At 45.7% G+C, this 21,802-nt stretch overlaps 1 long non-coding RNA gene and 1 other non-coding gene across 3 annotated transcripts in view; one reads left to right on the top strand and one right to left on the bottom strand.

Annotated features, from left to right (window-relative positions):
* Nucleotides 1-21,802, top strand: part of LOC134736882 (uncharacterized) — a 145,338-nt gene that overhangs the window by 94,391 nt on the left and 29,145 nt on the right. For both annotated transcript variants that reach the window (XR_010121315.1, XR_010121317.1), the window contains exon 3: nt 15,805-16,028. This is a non-coding gene — a long non-coding RNA (uncharacterized lncRNA). The remainder of the gene's footprint in view (nt 1-15,804; nt 16,029-21,802) is intronic.
* On the bottom strand, nt 3,930-4,055 carry LOC129485593 (U6atac minor spliceosomal RNA). Its single transcript, XR_008658731.1, has one exon. It is a non-coding gene; the product is annotated as a U6atac minor spliceosomal RNA (small nuclear RNA).

Raw genomic sequence — 21,802 nt, 5'->3', positions numbered from 1 at the left:
ATACACACATACATAAGGGAGGAAGAGAAAGGGATGGGGGAAGCGAGGGAGAGAGAGGGAAGGAGAGAGAAAGAGAGTTTATTTTAGGGACCTGGCTCACATGATTGTGGGGTTGGCTAGTCTGAAATTTGTAGGGAAAGCTGGCAGGCTGGAAACTCAGGAAATTCCTATATTGCAGTCTTGAGGCTGAATTCCTTCTGTTTCAAGAACTCTCAGTCTTTGCTCTTAAGGCCTTAAACTGATGAGCTAAGGCCCATGACAGTATAGAGTGTAATCTGCTTTACTTAAAGTCTACTGATTTAAATGTTAATTACATGCCAAAAACACCTTCTAAACACCAAAAACAATGTCTAGACTGGTGTTTGATTAAACAACTGGCCACCATAGCCTAGTGCATAGAATTAACTATCCCGGGGACTTACCCTGGCAGCAATATACATGCTGGTGAACAGTCCAGTAGCTGCAGTCTCTTAGAATTAGGAGGAGCTGCCAAGGTGCCTTATCTCATTCATGCCTCTGGTGGAGTCCTCCTGCGGCAAGTCACACCAGTGAGCAGTGGGGCCCCATCAGGAAGGACTGGGCGGGGGTGCCCAAGCCCCTTATTCTGCCTTGTTCTGGCCCTGCCCTGGCCTGACCCTTACCCCAAACCCATATCCCTGGGGCCCTGAGTCATACCTAGTTTTTCCCTTTTGTCACTTCATTTATTCTGAGCCCCACGGCTAAAAAGAGAGAAATCAGTCCCTATTCACATGGAGCTTACATTCCAGTTGGAAGTCAGTCAATCATATGAACAAATAAACAAAAATATTTCAGCCCGTGATAAATACTATGAAGAAAATAAGACAGGACAATGGGATTGGTAATGATGGGGTCTCACATTTCTGAGGAGGTGCCTTTTGAACTGAGAATGAGGGTTGCTCGGGAATCAGTCATGCACAGATCTGGGGAGCAGGGGAGTCAGCAAGTGCAAAGGCCCTGAACATGTGACTTCTTGGGGGCCAGAAAGAAGGCCGTTTGCTAGGTGTGCAGTGGAAGAGGGAGAGTTGCATGAGGTGAAGTCAGAGAGAAAGAGAGGGGCCAGGTCATGGGGGTCTTGCAGGTCATGGTTAGAATCCTGGGACTTGATTCTAATTTCAAGGAAGCTGTTGGAAAGTCTGTAGTGGTAGAATGCTATAATCTCACATTTTATAAAAGGTCACTCTGGCTGCCGTGTAGAGAATGGACCACACAGGGCAAGAGTGGAAGCAGGATGCCTTGTTGGAGACGTCACCCAAGCCAGAGATGATGGTGGCTTGGATCAGTGTGACAACAGTGCAGATGAAGAAAAGGTAAATTTGGTGCATTTTTGGAGGTTAAAATGACAGGCCTTTTTGATGAATTGGATGTGGCAGATGAAGGAAAGAGGAATGAAGATTTCTGGGTTTTTGTCTAAGCAATTTGTTGAATGGTGCTTTCGTTAACTGAGATGGGAGAAGCAACAGCTGGTGGAGGGTGAAGGTGGGCAATCGGGTTTGTAATGCCTCTTAGGTATGCAGGGATGTGGTCAGGCCTGGTCATCTACTGGCGCCAGCTTCAAAGAGGGAGACCTGAGCTGAAACCTTGACAGGGCGACTTTTTCCCAGTGGCTGCCTGGAATTCACCTGCTTTCCTTTATCAGCAAGCCCACCGTTGGATGGTAACCCCATGAGCTATACCTGCGGGAAGTTCTACCTGAGCTTCTCAGCTCTCCTTGTATCTTGAGCCCCTGGCTCCTCTCTCTCTGAGGCAGCTCCTGCCTTCTGTTGAATTCAGCTCAGTTCCACAAGTTCTTATGGACACCAACTCAGTTTCAGATCCATGCTGGTTATTGGTGGCACAAGGATCTGCAAGGCATGGCTAGGCCAGCTTCCACAGTTCCTGCCTGCTCTCTGGAGCAGGACTTTTAAAAGCTGGGTTCATGGATGGACTGTGTATTAGTCCGTTCTCATGCCACTATAAGGGCATACCCGAGACTGGGTCATTTATAAAGGAAAGAGGTTTAATTGACTCATAGTTCTGCAGGGCTGGGGAGGCTTCAGGAAACTTACAGTTATGGCAGAAAGGGAAGCAAACACATCCTTCTTCACGTGGCAGTAACAAGGAGAAGTGCCGAGCAAAAGGGAGAAAAGCTCCTTATAAAACCATCAGATCTCATGAGCACAAGAACAGTATGGGGGAACTGCCCCATGATTCAATTATCTCCACCTGGTCCCTCTTATGACACCTGGGGATTATAGAAACCATAATTCAAGATGAGATTTGTTGGGGGGAACACAGCCAAACCATATCAGACTGCAAGGGAAAGATCTGTAACTTCCCAGACATGTGGTATAAAATTTGTGCTTAGGTACATTTTTATATTCATTTTTCTAGGAAGGGAAACTATGGCTTCTAATAGACACTAAAAAAAGGTAGGTGACCCCCAAAATGCCAAGACTGCTATTCTGTGGGTGATGCGCCCAGTGTTTAATCCCTCTCCCTCCAGTCTTTCTCAACCTTGCAGCTGCTTCAGGATGTGACAGATGTGATAAAATGCAGGGCAGGTCGCGATAGGCCAAGAAGCAGGAAGGGGCTGGATCTTAGAGTGTGTGAGGGACAGGTACAGAATGCCCCTGGAGAGAGTGTGGGGGGCTTCACATGCCATCTGAGGAGTCTGGATTTACCCCTGCGAATGATAGGGAGTTAGAAAGCATTTTAAGCATGGGTGACATGGACAACTTTGTGTATCAGATAGTCCTCTCTCATAGTTGGGTGGAGCATGGACAGGAGATGGGTAAGGCTGGAGAGGGGAAGTCAGGAGGAAAGAATGGGAGATGAGAGAGTGTGGATTTGGAGTGGAAGGAAGAGAAATGGAGGGAGTGGAAACTAAATGACCACTGCCTGTTGCTACAGGGAGAGGCTATTCTGGAAATGCTGAGCTTGGCAAAAGAGGCTTTGGGGGCTCAGGGGAGAAAAGAAGTGTAGCTTGTTGGCCAGAGAAGTGGGGAGACACCTGGGTTGAATAAGGGTCTACAGGAAGGCTCCCTGGAAGATGGAAAGCCTGACTCTGCAGTGGGGCCAGGCTTCTCTTGGAAGACACTCTCCTGAAGTCCTCGTGGGCAAATGGTTTGGGATCAGGGAAGATGGGACTGAAAGTCAGGGAGGCCAGAGGGTGCATGGCTGACCATAGGCACCTGCAGGAGGAGAACTGGGAGAGGTCAGAGGCTGAGGGCATGCAGAGTCTCAAAGGTAGGCTAAGCAAAAGCAGGGAAATCAGGGGAAGGATGGAGGCTGTGATCACTAAGGGGCATCCCACAGGAACAGTTGCTTCCTCAGGGTGACCATGCCCAGTGCCTCTGTATATGCTCTTCCCTGGGGCTAGAACAGTCCATCCTCCTTCACACACAGGCTTGGCATCCCGCCCCAGGCTCTCGTCCTTCTGTGATCTCGAGAGCAGAGCCAGTCACTTCCTCCTCCCTGCTCTCACAGCCCCTGGGCTTGCCTCCTCAAAGCACTTTGCAGGCTGGATTGCTGGTGACTGTGTGTGCTTGCTACCCCCACCCCCAACCAGGAGACTGGACTTCCTGGGGGACAGACTTGTCTGTCATCCATGGGTCCCCTGAGTCTGGTACAGCTGATTGCAGCCCTGCTATGGGTGTTGAACTCTTAGGTCCTGAGTGGGACACTCCTGCCAGTGAGTTTACAAAGGAGCCAGTGTAGGACATAATTTAAAAAAATGTTTACCAGTTAATTATAAAGGATATTACAAAGAATACAGATGAACAACAGACAGATGGATGGAATAGATGCCTAAGGCAAGAGATGTGGGAAGAGGCGAGGGGCTCCATGCCCTCTCTGGATGCACCACCCTCCAGGAGCCTTCAGGTGTTCAGCTACCAGGAAGCTCCCTCAAACCAAACCTTTTGTGTTTTTAAAAAGGATGGTTAGTTGCCTTGAAGTAGGTGACGATGCCTTAACTGTATGCATGTTGTCAGGCTGCAGGGCCTCTTCCATCATTGTCAAGGGGAGTGCTAACTTTCCCTCCTTTCTTAAAACATGTAACATGATGTTTTAATGTACGTATGTATGCATAATGTACATAGGCAGGAACTTGCTGTGCAACTATCAGTAGTTTCTTTCTATCAGTAGCCGAAGCAGTTGCTATGGCCGAGGAAATTGACATATCCATTATCTCACATTGTCACCTTTCTTCCTTTTTTTTGGTAAGAGTACCTAAAATCTACTCTCTTAGCAAATTTCCAGTATGCAATACAATATTAACTATAGTCCTCATGCTGTCCATTGAATCTCTAGTCTTATTCATCCTATACAACTACATATTTCAACCCTTTGATCTACATCTGTCCAGTCCCTCCCATCAATCATCATTCTTCTGTTTGTAAGTATTCAGTTTTTTTAAGATTCATGTGTAAGTGAAATCATGCAGTGTTTTTCTTTCTTTTTTTTTTTTTTTTTGAGACGGAGTCTCGCTCTGTCACCCAGGCTGGAGTGCAGTGGCGCGATCTCAGCTCACTGCAAGCTCCGCCTCCCAGGTTCACGCCATTCTCCTGCCTCAGCCTCTCTGAGTAGCTGGGTGCCCGCCACCACGCCCGGCTAATTTTTTGTATTTTTAGTAGACACAGGGTTTCACCGTGGTCTTGATCTCCTGACCTCGTGATCCGCCTGCCTCGGCCTCCCAAAGTGCTGGGATAACAAGTGTGAGCCACCGCACCCTGCCAGTGTTTTTCCTTCTTTCTGTGTCTGGTTTATTTTACTCAGCATAATGTTCTTCAGGTTCATCTATGTTGTTACAAATGACAGGATTGCTTTCTTTTCAAGACTGAATAATATTTCTTTATGTGTGTTTACGTTTATATATAAATATATGTAACACACATATATGTTTATATATACACAAAGAAATATATATACACACACATATTTATACATATACATCATGATTTCTTTATCCTTTTATCTCTTGATGGACACTTCGGCTGTTTTCATATCTTGGCAGTTTTGAATAATGCTGCAATGAACATGGGAGTGCAGCTATCTTTACAAGGTGGTGATTTCATTTCCTTTAGGTATATACCCAATAGTAGGATTGCCAGATCATACGGTAGTTCTATTTGTAACTTTTTGAGGAATCTCCATACTGTTTTCCATAATGGCTGTACCAATTTACATTCTCGCCAACAGTATACAAGGGTTCCCTTTTATCTACATCCTTGCCAACCCTTGTTATCTCTTGTCTTTTTGATAATAGCCAGCCTAACAGGTATGAGGTGATCGCTCATTGTGGTTTTGATTTGCATTGTGATTTTGATTTATCTTTTATTGTACCCGTTGGCCACTAGTGTATCTTTCTCTACCTTTGTTTTCCCTCTTCTTTCTTTCCTGACTTTTTAACCTCACCTCTCACTTCTCCTGAAAAGTCCTTTGCAGTCTTCTACTCTGTTCCAGGAAAAGGTAATAGAAAGATCCAAACGAATGATGGCCTCAGACGTGCTGGGCCCAAGCAGCCCCAGACACCCACTGTGGCCTGATCTTGCCCTGTGGACCCCTCTCTGCAGTACATTTAAGCTGGACCAGCCTTTAGCGGGCATGGTGGGGTGCTTGGACAGTCGCCTCCTGCCTCTACCGTAGGAGATCCGGGACTGTCTTTGGAAACCTCAATAATGCAGGTGAGAAAACAGGCACAGAGAGGGGAAAGAAGCTACTGATAGTTGCAAGTTCCTGGGATGTCAGGCTTGCTCTGCCACTCCGAGGCTGTGTGATCTAGTGCTAGCCTCAACTTAGCTTTCACATCTACGAAATGGGCATAACAAGAGGAGAATTAATTGTGAAGACGTTCTGAAAGTTTTTTCACATTTGTCACTGATAAACAGTGGGCTGTACCTAGGACCTAAATTTCTTGATTTCCAGCCTCATACTTTTTGTATCCATCAGATATGTTTGATGGAGCTAAGAGTGAACTGTTCTAGTTGGGATGTGCAGCCACTCTGGGCACAGAAAGTCCTCAGCCAACCACTGTAAATGTGCTGACTTGACTCCACACTGACTTTTTACTATATGCTGGAGATCCAGTAGAGAGGAAATTGTGGGCAGCAAAAGAGAGTGAAAAATTGCTCCCTCACCCTCAGCAAGGGTTCATTATTAATTCAACAAATATTTATTGAGGAACTATTATGTGTCAGGGTTTGTTCCAGGCACTGGAGATACAATGGTGAGCCAGACAGCAAAGTTCTTGCTCTCATGAAAATTCTGGATCTTTCTTCACCTCTGATATCCTGACTTATCCTGCCCTAAAGTAGTTTCAGCCTCCCCTAAACCAAGGGCTAGAAGGCTTCTTCCCCTCCACCCTGGATCCCAGTCCCTGCTGTCTCTAAATTATAGCTCTGTGCCCTGGGGCAAAGTGCCAGGCTCATCAGGAACACTGGCAAGGCCTTTGGAAGCCAAAGATAACACCCCTCATCTCCTCGCAACTCTTCCCCAGGAGTCATGGTCCCCTCCTGCTGAGTTCTGGGCTTTGTCAGGGATGGGCTGCCCTCTGGGGGTCTGGCTGGACTCTCCCAGAGCAGCTGAGCTTCAAGCAGTCTCCCTCTGCCCCTCTTCTACCTCACAGAGAATTCAGTCTTACTCCAAATCCCCAGCCTCAACTTTAGGCACCAGCTCGAGCCTTCCTAAAATTTCCTATGGTCCACATTTCTAATGCCCAGGCCTCTGCTTTTGCTCCAAGCTCAGAAGCCCAGGTCTGGAGCCTCTGAGAAGTGGCTGATAATCTCCAGGGTTCCCAGACTGCTCTGTTGAAATGGAGGCAGCCTGGGCTGATACTAGAGCCCTAGGATGGGCACAGGTAGGCCTGGAGTTTGGTCCTGTTTCTGCCAGTTGCTTCCTGTGTGATATGGGGCTAGTCACTTTCCATCTCCGAGCCGTTACTTGTTTGTCTGTTCATCCATCCATTCATCCATCCAGCAAGCGTTTTGACTACTCTTCACCTCCCGTTGGATCAAGTCTCAGCTCCTTGACATAGCATTTAAGGCCCTTCACAGTCTGTATCATCTAGGAGGAAGCTGGATGAGAGGTTTTGTTTCCTGAATGGCTCTTGTTCTTCCCTCTGTCTTACCAGTTCTTCACACGCCTCATCTGGAACCCCAGCTGGTCTCCTGTGCCAGGCAACCTGGCAGGGGCACACTCTGGGCATCTGAGCACAGGGAAGCTCTGTCTTTCTCTAGGAATTCTGGCTGCCTGGTGCTAACAGACTCAGGGTTTTGAAAGACGATTTTCCAGTTCCTGAGTTCAGGCCTAAACTTGGAGGTGGAAGAGAGGGCACCGAGGAGTAGGTTATATCAAGAACCAGGGAGGGCCAGCTGGCCAACAGGCTCAGAGAGGTAGCCTCTGGGTGGACAGCCCAGGGAAAAAAAAGATGGGAGGACAAAGAGTTCTTTAGAAGCTGAGACCTGGAAGTGGACATGGGCAGGTTGGTTTGACTCAGAGATTGGGACTCGAGGTTGCTGCTGCCTTGGTGGCCAGACTTTAGAAGACAGCACAGCTTGGATGTGTTGGAAATGTGTCCTGTTCCATCACTGTGACTGTGGTGATTAGTTCAGGGACAGGTACATGGCCCAAGAGTGGTCTTTCTGAGTGAATTCCAGGAATTGATCCTGAGCATTGGGGAAGAGACTTGTTCTTTTCCCATTGGACATGTGTCTGGGAAGATGAAGCTTGGAATTGCTGGTAGCCATTTTTCCATAGATGTGAAGTCTGAGATTGAAGCCAACAGAGACAGAGTAGAGCAGAGGCACAGCTAGACTGGGCGATGCCATTCTTTGAGCCTAGTGTGAAGCTTTGCCTGAAGCTGGCTGTCCCTGGTCCTTTTTAGTTTCATGTGCCATTTTTTGCTTAAGCCGATTAGAATTTTTAAAAAATCACTTGCAACCAGAAGAGTCCTACCTGACACATAACCGATGATAAAATTCGTCTTCAGAAAGATCAGTGTGATAAGGGAAGTGTCCTCAAGAAATCATCAGACCTCAGTCCCACAGGAACTCAGTGGAGCTCAATTATTGATGACTGCCATCTTGTGTGGGATCTAATGGGTGCCCCACTGATCTAGAGACCAACAGCCTGGGGGCCCAAGACAGCTGCTCTTTGATTCCAAATGAGGTATGAACACAGCCTGCCCACCTGGACACCGAGGCACCTGCCTTGTTGTGCCACATGTATCTGTGACTAAGAAGAGATTTGGCTGGTTACTGCCTAGCTCTGTAGCCCAGTCGGCTCACATAGTCCAGGGAAAAGGGATTAGTTAGACATCAGGACTAGGACTTGAAAAACCCATCTGGGGTGGAGGGTGCTTCTGAAAAGGGTCTACTTAGAAATAAAGGCTAGGAGAGAAATCCTGTGTCCCTCTGATGTCCATCATAGCCATACAAGCTGCCACTCCTTAACCTTCTGACAGCTCTTCCCCAAATGGACTTCCGGGTCTCTACCTGGAGAAAAGAGGACTAGGCAGAGAATTCAGGGCTTTTGGCCTGAAGAGGTTGAAAATGTAGCAGAGCAGAATGAAGATTAAGTGGAACTGAACACTGGAACATAGTACAATTGTCCCTTGATTTCCGTGGGGGATTGGTTCCAGGACCTCCCACAGATACCCAAATCTGAGGATGCTCAAGTCCGTGGTATAAAATGGCACAGTATTTGCATATAACCTATGCACATCCTCTGTATACTTTAATCATCTCTCAATTACAGTCATGTGCCACACAATGATGATTAAGTCAGTGATGGGCTACATATACAATGGGGTCCCATGAGATTAAAATGGAGCTGAAAAATTACTATTGCCTAGTGACATCGTAGCCCTCATAGTCATAGTGCAATGCATCATTTATGTGTTGTGATGATAAACAACCATTCACATTGTTTCTGGTGTAAACAAACCTACTGCACTGCCAGTTGCATAAAAGTATAGCACATACAATTATGTGCAGTGCATAATACTTGATAAGATAATAAATGACTATGTTACTGGTTTGTGTGTTTACTATATTATACTATACTCTTTATTATTAGAGTGTACTCCTTCTACTTATAAAAAATTGTTAACTGTCAAATAGCCTCAGGAGGTCCTCCAGGAGGTATTCCAGAAGAGGACACTGTTAGGATAGGAGATGACAGCTCCATGAATGTTACTGCCCCTGAAGATCTTCCAGTGGGACAAGATGCGGAGGTGGAAGACAGTGATATGGATGATCCTGACCCTGTGCAGGCCTAGGCTAATGTGTGTGTTTGTGTCTTCGTTTTTAACAAAAAAGTTTAAAGTTTTAAAATTTTAAAGAGTTAAAAAAAAAAAAGTTTATAAAAAATAGAAGAAAGCTCATAGAATAAGGATATAAAGAATTTTTGTACAGCTATACTATGTGTTTCAAGCTAAATGTTATTACAAAAGAGTCATGATGTGCAAAAATTAACAAGTTTACAAAGTAAAAAAGTTACGGTAAGTTAAGTTTAATCTATTATTGAAGAAAGAAAAAACGTTTAAAATAAATGTAGTGTGGCCTCATTGTACAGTATTTATGAAGTCTACAATAGTGTGCAGTGATGTCCTAGGCCTTCACATTCGCTCACCGATCACTCACTGACACACCCAGAGCAACTTCCAGTCCTGCAAGCTCCATTTGTTCATTTTTTAGTCTTTTATACTGTATTTTTACTGTATCTTTTCTTTGTTTACATAAGTTTAAATACACAAATCCTTACTATTGTGTTACAGTTGCCTACAGTATTCAGTACAGAACACGCTGTAGAGGTTTGTAGCCCAGGAGGGACAGGCTATCCCATGTAGCCTAGGTATGTGGTAGGCTATACGATCTAGGTTTATGTGAATACAATCTGTGATGTTTGCACAACAAAATCACCTAAAGACACATCTCTCAGACTATATCCCGATTGTTAATGGATGCTTAACTGTACTGATAATACCTAATAAAATGTAAATACTATGTAAATAGTTGTTATACTCTATTTCTTGGAAATAATGAAGAGAATAAAAGTCTTTATATGTTTAGGATGGATGCCACTTTGTTTTTTCGAATATTTTCCATCCACACTTGGTTGAATCCATGGCTATGGAACTCTTGGAGATGGAGGGCCAACTATATATAGAATTGTAGTTTGTGGCCGGGCTTGGTGGCTCATGCCTGTAATCTCAGCACTTTGGGAGGCCAAGGTGGGTGGATAACCTGAGGTCAGGAGTTCGAGACCAGCCTGACCAACATGGTGAAACCTTGTCTCTAAGAAAAATACAAAAATTAATTGGTCGTGGTGGTGGGCACCTGTAATCCCAGCTACTTGGGAGGCTGAGGCAGGAGAATCGCTTGAACCTGGAAGGCGGAGGTTGCAGTGAGCCGAGATCTCACCATTGCACTCTAGCCAGGGCGACAAGAGCGAAACTCCATCTCAAAAAAAAAAAGATTGTTGTTTGCTGGATTTCTACTCAATAGAACAGAAATTACCTCAATAGTAAATATTCTATAGTTCTCATTTCAGATGAAAATTCAGCTGTTCTCAACAACTTTTTTGTTGTTTGCATAGGTGATACTCAACTTTGATATGTTCCAATTTTCATATGATTTTCATTCATATATCTTTCACTTCTGTAACTATATACTGATAACTCAGATACTTCATCCTTTAGTTGATGGATGATGATTTTGCCTTCGCTCTTGTGTGGCCACTTGCTAAGTGCTGCTGCTTGGGGATAAAAGGCTGGGTTTCTACAGAGACAAGGGGGTATGGGAAGTGTTTATGGTAGAGCTGCCCCCCTTTCCCTCTGTGTGCCAAGGGAATCCCAAATTCTCTGAATGCCTGGAGTTTTTCGTTTGATAACAAATTATTGTACAATGAACAATTGGGTGTTTGCTTCCTAGGCCCATGCTTCCCTCTCCCTCACTACAGTCCTTGCATCTGGTAAGGGTGGGAAGGGGGTCCAGTGGCCACTGGTCCTAGGTGATGGCAAGGTTGGTGTCACTGGCTAGGGATGGTGGAGACTTTGCCATGCCACAGGGGTGGAAAAGATGAGGGCAGAGAGGAGTGGTGGAATCATGGAAGAGAAGCCACAGGCTCGACCTCCCAGGCCCCATGGAACAACAGAGGGATGCTTGTGAAAGCTTTTATCTGTCAGGACTCAAGATAGCTATAATGCATGTGACAGGGATGGCAATTTTGCAAATATAAAACAGGTATATTTAATTACTCATTACATCACTGTTTTCCCTCTGAGACCCAGCTACAAAAATGATCACTAGAGGGCAGGAGAGGTCTCTTTAGCAAGAAAACATGCGTCCTAGCCCAGGGTACTGGCTTCTACCATAGTGTGGGGGCAGTGCTGACTAATGCTTCCCTGTTCACAACACACTTAGAAAGTGAGAATATGCGTATGGCACACTGGGGTCAGCTAAAGGGGATTTGGGAACGCCTACGTGAGAGCTAGTGAAAAAAATTCACATTTTCTTCATGTTATGTTATTACAATAATATACAAAACAAAATGTTAACTATTGAATTTATATAACATTCTAAATAAAATCATTTAAATATTTTATTGTTAAACATGAGCTTGCTTCAAATTAGCATGTCTTTTTTATGTAGTTTTGGGCTTGAAATGGCTACATGGAATTTCTGATCAAGATTTTTAAGGGTTTCTTCAAATTCTTTTTTCAAATTTTATCGTTTCTAATTTTTAAATGTTTATAGATTCAGTGGGTACAAGTGCCATTTTGTTATATGGGTATATTGCAAAGTGGTGAAGTCTGGGCTTTTCCTGTAACTATCACTTGAATAGTGTACATTGTAACCATAATCATCATTAACAGGAAATTTATTTGTACAGGTTGGTGATTAAAAGTTAAAAACAATTTTGCACCTATTAAAAAATATATATCAGTTGAAATCATATAAAGACTATAACGGCATTTTCTTTTTTTAAACAACAAATGCGGTATTGAAATTTTTTGCGATGCTCATTGGATTTCACCCTTCAAACCTTTTGGATTCAAGTGCACTTAGGTAATGGTGAAGCCCTAATCTGCAGAATACACATGCACTTTTACATCAGATATCCTGCAGGCAGTGTGGATGTGACTAAAGAGGCTCACCTGCTGAGAAAGACAGGAACAGCCCGTATACATCGAGTGACGGTTGTCCTGATTTGTCCTGAAGGGCTCTGATTCATTCTTCTGACATGACATGACTATTCAGAGCACTTCCCTTTGCTCAAAAACAAACAAGAAGCATGCCAGTTTGGTGTTGATACACGGTGTGGATGAATCTCGAAACATTGCCCCTAATGAAAGAAGCCAGACACAAAAAAGTACATGCTGTATGATTCCATTTATTTGAAATTCTAGAACAGGCAAAACTAATTTGTAGTGATGGAAGACAGATGAGTAGTTGTCTCAGGCAGTGGTGGGGGTGAGTGACTGCAGTGGGGCATATGGGGCATTTGGGGGGTAATGACAACACTGTGTATCTTGATCATGGTAGAGGTGACACTGGTGGATCACCCATGTTATACATTTGCAGAAACTCATAGTACTATATAGTTAAAATAGATGCATTTTCTTATATATAAATTATACCTCATTAAAGTTGATTAAAAAAAGAAAGTATACTATTTTGGACAATGAATAATATGGTTTCTGTACATATGCGTGAAGACAGATTCAGGGCTGCCATTGCTACTGTGGCTGCCAGAAGCTCCCTCCTGCTCTCCTTGCCCCTGGCCCCATCCCTCTTGGCCTGTGCTCTGTGCTCACTCGACGCAAGGGACACACACTCCTCCAGTGGGTTTCTGGCCCTGTCCGTGTGGGAGTGGCACACTATGCAGCAAGCTGCCAAAGGACGTGTCCCCGGGGGGCGGCCTCCCTCGCCGCTTGGGATGAGATCATTGTCCTTACTGTTTGATGGGGCCCACTCTTGGCTGCCCTTCAAGGAGATGTAGGTGAGGTTCTCCCTAGAGGTACCCAGCCTGTGCACTCTGGCTGCCCTCTCACCTGAGGACCGAGGGCATCACTATTGTGCTGCACGCCTGTGGCCCATCTGAAGCACTTCCACGGGGAAGCTCTGGCCTAGGGAAGGTACCTGTGCCTGTCCCTAAGGCTTACTCGTGAGGCTAGAGTAGAAAGGGGGAGGATCTGACATAAAGGAAGCAAATAAGCACCCATTTCTTGGTCCCAGGGAATTGTGGGAGGAAGAAGGAGGGAGGACGGGAGATGATGGAGAGTGGAGGGCGGTGGCGGGGGCAGTGCGAGGAGAAATGGAGTGGGATGGGAAGGGAAGTGAGAGTGGTCAGCCAGATGGGTCTTAAATTCCCTTTCTGGGCTTTGGTCTAGAGCAAGTGTTGGCAAACTTTTCTGTAAAGGGCTAGATAGTAAATGTCTGAAGCTCGTGGGATCATATGGTGTCTGTCACAACTACTCGACTCTGCCATTGCAGTGGAAAAGCAGCCAAGGACAATGGGTAAATGAATAAATGTGGTCATGTTCCAAGAAAACTTTATTTATGGGTGGCGAAATTGGAATTCATGTAATTTTCATGTGTCACAAAATATTCTTCTTTAGATTTTTTTCTCAACCATTAAAAAATGTAAAGACAATTTTTTTTTTTTTTTGAGACAGAGTTTTGCTCTGTTGCCCAGGCTGGAGCACAGTGGCATGATCTCAGCTCACTGCAACCTCCGCCTCCCAGGTTCAAGCAATTCTCCTGCCTCAGCCTCCCGAGTAGTTGGGATTACAGGCACACACCACCACGCCTGGCTAATTTTTGTATTTTTAGTAGAGACAGGGTTTTTAGGCTGGGAGCCACTACACCCAGCCTAAAAAAGGTAGACAATTCTTAGCTCATCATCCTCATAAAGTGGGTGGTGGGCCTAATTCGGCTGTTGGGGCATCGCTTGCCAACTCCTGGCTTAGAGTCATGTATTTAGTGTGGGGGGTCCTGAGTGCAGAGGACTTAAGGAAAGGTGTGGCTCTTGGAATTCTGAGTGTCAGCATAGCTGCTCCCTTCCCTCACCCCCTCTGCCCTTCTCCATTCACCAGGCATCTTATCTGTGTAACCCGCAGATTTTAATTATGGGTTCTCAGGCCTGCACCCCAACCTCGGGGCTGTGCCATGCTGTGTGTGCTTCATAGCTGCCCCTCCTGGACCTACTGCAGGGCTGGGCCCAGAATGGGCCTTGATAATATTTGTTGTCTGGAATTAAATCAGCAGCTCACTAGTGGAATCTGCCCAGGCCTGGCTAGAAACTGGGAGCTGTAGCCAGTCCCTCCTGCCCTGTCCTCAGGGGCCCTCAGCCACTGAGGATGCCTGCTTGTTGCTACACTGGAGAACATTGTGTCATGTTTACTAACAAGGAATCCGAAGGGTGGAGTGGGATGGGGACCAAGGAGGGAGTCCTGTAACACCACAGGGCAGAGAGGGATGGAGATGGACTCAGGGACAAGGTCAGGCTACAGAAATGGACTTTGGCAGGAGCATTGACATGGGGCAGGGGCAGAGAGAGCAGGGGGCAGAGAGAGCAGGAAGCAGAGGGCAGGGGGAGTGAGATGTGGGTTTCCTGTGGGGCCCTCCCTTCCTGGGCAGGATGGAGAGAAGCTAGATGCCTCCCATGCCTCCCAGGGAGAGCTATGCCTAACAGGCATGTGAGAGTTCCCTTGGCATCCTGGGGACTGATCACAGAGCACTGAAGACTCAAACTCACAACTCTCCTGGGTTCTTATAGGAGGAGATTTCAACCCTCAGATTTTGTCTGCTGTGGGTGGCAGAGGATAATTGCTTTGGGAAAGGGCAATTTTGGGTGGAAGGAAGGGGATTTCTCTGGGCCCCAGTGTTTTGTGGATTGTGTGAGGCACCTGCGAGGCCTTGGAGAAATGGTGGGCTGGACAACAACAGCGAGGCCCTGGCCCAAGCTGACACTGCTGCTTGAGTCTTTAACGCATTTATTCTTTTCTTCACAAAGGACATTAAAAGGAGGCCTTGTAGCATCAGGTTATATGAAGGACAAGCAAAGTTAGGACAAATATGGGTCATCTTCCTGGAGCAACAATTTGACATGAACATTGGTGGGGAATAGCACCCCCACCTGTGTTTATATTAAAACAAATATACATATAGGAGTAAAATACTGAATTTGCATAGATATACATTTAAGGAAATAGGGAGCCCGGAGAGAAATTTTGAGTTTTAGAGGCATATTTAGGTGATTCTCTCAGACCCTTGGAATTCGTGTTGTTTCCTCTGCCCTTAGCACTGTCACTTTGTCTCTATTTTACGAGTGAGAAAAACAAGGTCTGGAGGGGTGCGTCAGCAACTTACCTATGTGATAACACAGAACAAGGAGGTAAGGGTAGGACTGGAACCCACATTGCTGGGCTCTGCATTCAGCATGTTACCTGCTACACAATAGTGAATCTAGAATTTCATGCTTTAGTATTTTGATTTCAGTAGTGCCATGGAAATAACCAAATCTCACCTGTCCAAGTCGTCTTTGGGCACAGCCCCATGTTTCAAATCAGTCAAGTCTGGTGGGAGGCAATGTGGGGTAGTGGAAAGAGTTAGGGGCTGAAAGTCAAGAGACTGTAGTTTACCTTTAACCAGTTCTTTGGATAATAAAGCTCTGTGACTTTAGGCAAATGGCTTAACGCCTCCAGGTTTACCTTCCCTATCTGTAACATGTGGTAGCTACACAAGATATTGCCTAACAGCCTGGCCTTCTATGATGTGGGACCACTGCTTGTCTTTCTAGAACCTTCAGACCTGTAGATGGGCTCTTCTTGGACATTCTGGAGTCCCTGCGGGAAAGGGAAGTCTGCAGCTCAGTTGGCCACCTCTGCATAACAAATACCGAGAGCACTGCAAGTAGAGCTTGGACAAGGTCTGGAAAATCAGCCTTCTTCTGGATGCCTCCAGCCTTTGCTACAGATCATCTGCCTAGGAGGCTGGAAGTTACTCAAGCGGCTCAAGGAAAAGGTATTGTGAGCATGTACCAAGTCATGTGATTGGAAGAGCTATCTGCTCCTGGCCTGAGGCCAGTACCCAAAACTGTCCACATCTCCCAGGGACAGCAGCATCTTTCTTCTTTACGGCTTTCTCTCTCCTCTCATCTTGATTGACTTCCTCTGCCTGTACATGGCTAACCTGGCTACCAGCCAGAGTGGGAGTAACCCACAGCCCCTCAGTCGCCTCCAGAGAGGGCTGTCAACAGGGCTGGCTGCTGAGCTGGGGAAGGTGGGAGGGTCTCACCATCCCATATGTAGATTTCACTTAACCTCCCTGCTTTCAGGACAGTGCTTCACCTTTAACTTCCTCTTTGCCAGGTATCGCTTATCCTTGAGTGTCTCTGGATCAATTTCTCTGGAGATGAAATCATCTATAGCCTACCAGGATAGTTTCCAGGCAGTGCAGGGTTTCGAGGAGGACTAGGGTAGGAACACTTTCTTATGAAGACTTCTGCCCTATCCACCTCTTTTCAGCCCCATTTTTCACCCTGGCTCCAATGCATGAGGCTTTGTGGGGTCGGTGGTTGGAACTTGCTTGCTTCTTGCTAACATTTCTCTTTGCATTCACTTTGGTTTCAGCTCTCTCTGCTTTGCTAAGCTGGTTATCATCCAGCTTCTTACCTCTTCCAATAATTACTGACTTTTCTTGTCCTCTGTCATGTTCATGCCATTCTCTTTGCTCTTGTGGGCTCACTCTTTTTCTCTTTAACAGTATTTCATTACTTTTACTTTAGTGGGTGTCAGGATGGAATGGACATACCACATGTGTTTACACCCCCACGTTTCATTAGAAATCCTAGTCACTGTTCCACACATTCTCTCGGCTCCATCAGTCCTTTGAAGCTGTTCTTGTCAAGGACACCACAATTTCCATGTTGCCAAATCTCTTGGTCACTTTGCTGTCTGTCTTCATAATACTCAGTCTCTCAGCAGCATTCCACACACTTGACCACTCTTGAAAAACTTGCTTCTTTTGACCTTCATGATAACACATGCTTCTGATTTGTCTGCTACATCCACTGAGCATGCTTCACCCTCTTTTGCTATATCTTCCTCTTCTGGGAATTCCCATGGACTCTTTCTTTGGTCCTCTTCTTTTCTCTATCTATGCACTTTCCCTAGTTGATCTCATCTAGTCCTAGGGCTTTAAATACCTTTATATACAATGACTCTCACATATTTATCTGCAGCCTTGATAGCTTTCCTGAATCTCAACTACCTACTCCTCCCAGACATCTCCATTTGGACGCCTAATAGCATCTTAAACTTAACTGGGCAAACCTGAACTCTTGATTTTCACCTCCAAACCAGTTTCTTCTTAGTATTTCCCATCAAAGTCATGCTCATTCAATGAGTGGCTGAAGGCCAAAACTCAGGATCATGCTTCACTCTGCTCTTCCTTTCTCCTTTCCCATTTACTATGTCAGCAAGCCCTGTCGGTGCATCCATGATATGTGATTAGTGAGTCTGCTTCTCCATTGCCACTGCTGACTGACTGCTCCTGTCAAGGCCACCATCATGTCTTGCCTGGGCTATTCCAATTGACTCCTGAGTGGTTTCCTGGCTTCCACTATGGCCCTCCAAGGATCCACCTTCTGCATAGTAGCCAAATGATTCTATTAAACATGTCTATCAGGTTATGCCACTCCTTTGTTTAAAATTTTCCAGTGATTTCCTGTTGCCCTTAAAATAAATTTCACACTTCTTACCAAGGCCTCTGCTCCTCTGCAAACCCTTTCTCTTTTCTTTTTAGAGATGAGGTCTTACTATTGCCCAGGGTGGGGTGCAGCAGCTTCATCATGTTTCACTGCAGCCTCAAACTCCCAGGCCCTGTGTCAGCCTCCCAAGTAACTAAGACAACAGGCATACTCCATCTCACCTGGCTAATTTTAATTTTTTTTAAAAAAGAGATTGGTTCTTACTACATTGCCCAGGCTGGTCTTGAACTCCTGGCCTCCCAAAGTGCTGGGATTATGGGTGTGAGCCAGTGTGCCCAGCCTAAACTCCTTTTTTTTTTTTTTTTTTTTTTTTTTTTTTTACACAGGCTTAAATCACTATGGCCTTTCTGGTCCTCTCCCATTCCTACCCCAGGACCTTTATACTTGTTCTTCTTTCTGCCCAAGAAGGAAGACTGCAGCCACAATCTTATGCTTACTGCAGCCACAACTCCTCATCACTCAGGTGCAAGCTCACGCATTCTCAGAGAGGCTCTCTTAGTCTATTTTATCTAAAGTAGGAACCTCTTCTCCCAAATCATTTGCTAGAACAGTGGTCCCCGAACTTTTCAGCACCAGGGACTTGTTTCGTGGAAGACAATTTTTCCAGGAATGGTTTTGGGATGAAACTGTTCCATCTCAGATCATTAGGGATTAGATTCTCATAAGGAGTGTACAACCTAGATTCCACCATGTGCAGTTCACAGTAGGGTTCACGCTCCTATGAGTATCTAATGCCACCACTGATCTGACAGGGGGTGGAGCTCTGGTGCTAATGTGAACGATGCGGAGAGGCTGTAAATATAGATGAAGCTTCACTTGCTTGCTGGCCCATGGCTCACCTCCTGCTGTGCAGCCCAGTTCCTAACAGGCCATGGACAGGTACTTGTTCACGGCCCTGGGGACCCGTGCTCTAGAACTTCACCTTGTTTTGCTTGTCTTAAAAAATTCATAGTAGGTATCATTATCCAGAATTATTTTGTTTATTTGTTTACTTGCATACCAGCTAACTCTCCCCATTAAAAAATGGACTCTATGAGAAAGGGTCCTTGTCTGTATTGCTCATTTTTCATATCTTTATCTACCACAGTGCTTGGTATACAATAGGTGCTCAATACATACAGGTACAATAAATGAATGAATGACCAATGAAGCTAAAGGGACTAGGAGTAGAGACAGTCCCTGCAGAGGGGGATGTGGGTAGAATAGGCATTCCACAGCGGGTCTCTTGAACTTTTGCTTCATTCTAGGCCAGAGTATGACACAAAGTCTTCTAATTTTATAAAGGGTCAGCGAGTACAAATTGAAGGGAAAGGTGAGGGCAGGGGCAGTGGATGTGGAGAGCGTGGCACGGCTCAGCAAAGGTGCAGTAGGTGTTGCTCTGCAAAGATTTTGCTCCATTCTTTTGTCCCAAGCGGCACAGCTTCTCCATTGTGACATTCTGTAACTTTCCGTAAATTTTTTTTTATAGCCTTTGAGTAATTTTCCACATGATCAGCCAGCTCCTCAAGTGCAATGGTGAGGAGTGGGACTCAGAATGGCTGGGAGGCCCTGAGACCATCTGACAGGGAAGATGCATGTCGTTTGCACCTGGCACTGACTTTCAGCTCCCTTTTGCGTAGGAGGCTCCTAGACTGTGACATACAGGATGTTCCTGTGTGGCTCTTTTTAAGGAAGCATATTTTTCCTCCATGTTAAAACTAAAATCTGTGGTCTATAGCTCGGAGCAGATGTTAAGAGCACATTCTCCGTAAGAGTGTGGGCTGGAGTGTGGGCAATGGCTATTTATCACCGTTTCCTTTCCTTTGTGTTTCTCCGTGGTTATTGAAGTTTTTGGTTTGGGGAAAAACAACAAAAACAAAAATAGCAACATATTTATGAACAAAGAAGAGAGCTAAAACTTAACATCTGGAAGAGAGGAAAGAGGGGAGTAAGGTGCCTGAAAATAATTTCCTTTAGGAGTGACTGAAGGCTCCAGGGGGATGACAGCACTCCTGTGGAATTTTTACAGAACTAAGGAAGGCTGGAGTCAGCTGAACTTTTGAAACCTCAGCATCCTAAACCTCAACTCTTGCTGCCCTGAGAAGAGCATGAGCTGGCCGAGCCCTGGTGGCGGCTTTCCCAGGACTTCCCACTTCCTTCCTGATGTGCCCGCAGTCCTGGAGCTGTGATCGCCTCTTCTTCAGCTTCTTAGAAAAGAGGTGGCACGAGAAAAACACTCAGTCATTTTGCAGAGACTTGGCATCTCTCAGCGATACATTCTCTCTCTCTCTCTTTTTTTGTTTTCCTTTGAGATGGGGTCTCGTTCTGCCCCCAGGCTGGAGTGCAGTGGTGCGATCTCGGCTCACTGCAACCTCTGCCTCCTGAGTTCAAGCGATTCTCCTGCCACAGCCTCCAGAGTAGCTGGGACTACAGGCGCACACCACCATGCCCAGCTAAGTTTTGTATTTTTGGCAGAGACAGGGTTTCACCATGTTGGCCAGGATGGCCTCGATCTCTTGACCTTGTAATCCACCCGCCTCGGCCTCCCAAAATGTTGGGATTACAGGCGTGAGCCACCACACCCGGCTGACATGTTCTTATTAACTTGATGACACAGTTGACTGGCAGGTTCCCAGGTCATGTTCTCAGTGATTGGAGTTCTCGCTGTTTATTGGACTCCCTCATGTCTCACCCAGTCCTAAGTCCCTTCCTTGCTTCTTAATTAATTTATGTCCTTGTGTAATATGTGGCACACCCACATAGCCATGAGGCATGTTCAGGCTGTGTTTTTTAATGTTCTGGCTTGTTCTACATTTGGGCAGCAGAACCTAAACAGTGACTACCTGTTGGAATCCACCTGGCCTAGGTATCTTTTGTTTGCTTGTTTGTTTAAATAACAACAAGCATTTCTTATTACCATATCCAGAGAGGGGTTTTGTTTTCTCCTGAACTCTGTAAAGACAATGGCAACACAGAGGTCAGTCAGTCTAGAATGACTATACTGGCACTAGGAGATGAGAACTACACAAGTGGAATTAAGCAAATGTATAGACACAAAATCATCACAAAAAGGGTGAAGTGCTGTTCAGTTATTGATGCCAGTCCCTCTTCTCTAGGGGACTGTGACAGCTGTAGCCAGATGTGGCCAGGAGATTACCTCTATCCTGATTCTGTCAGCATCTTCTTCATTTATTGTCTGGTTTTGCTTCTAAGTCCTCTTCTGCATCTCAAGCTGTCTGCATGCCATACTGTCTGCATTGAAATGCTTTGCTTGCTTAAAATGAGTCTTGGCCAGGTGCAGTGGCTCACGCCTGTAATCCCAGCACTTCTGGAGGCCAAGGACTCCTGAGGTCAAGAGTTTGAGACAAGCCTGACCAACATGGTGAAAACTCGTTTCTACTAAAAATACAAAATTAGCCAGGTGTGGTGGCACATACCTGTAATCCCAGCTGAGACAGGAGAATCACTTGAACCCGGGAGGCAGAGGCTGCCGTGAGCCGAGGTGCCACTGCACTTCAGCCTGGGCAAGACAGAGTGAGACTCTGGCTCAAAAAAAAAAAATGGGTCTTAATATCAATAGTGGGGGATTCTCAGTCTCTCCATCAGCAGGTGCTGAAAGCTCACAATAAAGGAGAAAATTTTCAATAGCTATTTTTTTTTTAAGAGGTGGGGTCTTGTTCTGTTACCCAGGCTAGATGCAGTAGTGTGATGATCATGGCTCACTGCAGCTTCAACCTCCCTGGGTCAAGTGATCTTCCCACGTCAGCCTCTCAAGTAGCTAGGACTACAGGTGTGTGCCACCACGCCCAGGTGATTTTTAATATTTTATAGATATCTCACTATGTTGTTCAGGCTGGTCTCAAATTCCTGGCCTCAAGCAATCCCGCCATCTTAGCCTCCTGAGTTGCTGGGATTATAGGCGTGAGCCACTGCTCCCGGCCCAGTAGTCATGTTTTTGAGGAAGTTTACTTTTATCCAGTATGTTTGGCTCTGCATGGGTTCCTTAAGATACTAGGGACTGCCTTTGGGTCACAAAGCCAGCATGACA

The sequence above is a fragment of the Symphalangus syndactylus genome, chromosome 6 (genome assembly GCF_028878055.3).
Source record: "Symphalangus syndactylus isolate Jambi chromosome 6, NHGRI_mSymSyn1-v2.1_pri, whole genome shotgun sequence".
Taxonomy (NCBI): domain Eukaryota; kingdom Metazoa; phylum Chordata; class Mammalia; order Primates; family Hylobatidae; genus Symphalangus; species Symphalangus syndactylus.
This window is presented reverse-complemented; position numbering and strand designations above follow the sequence as displayed.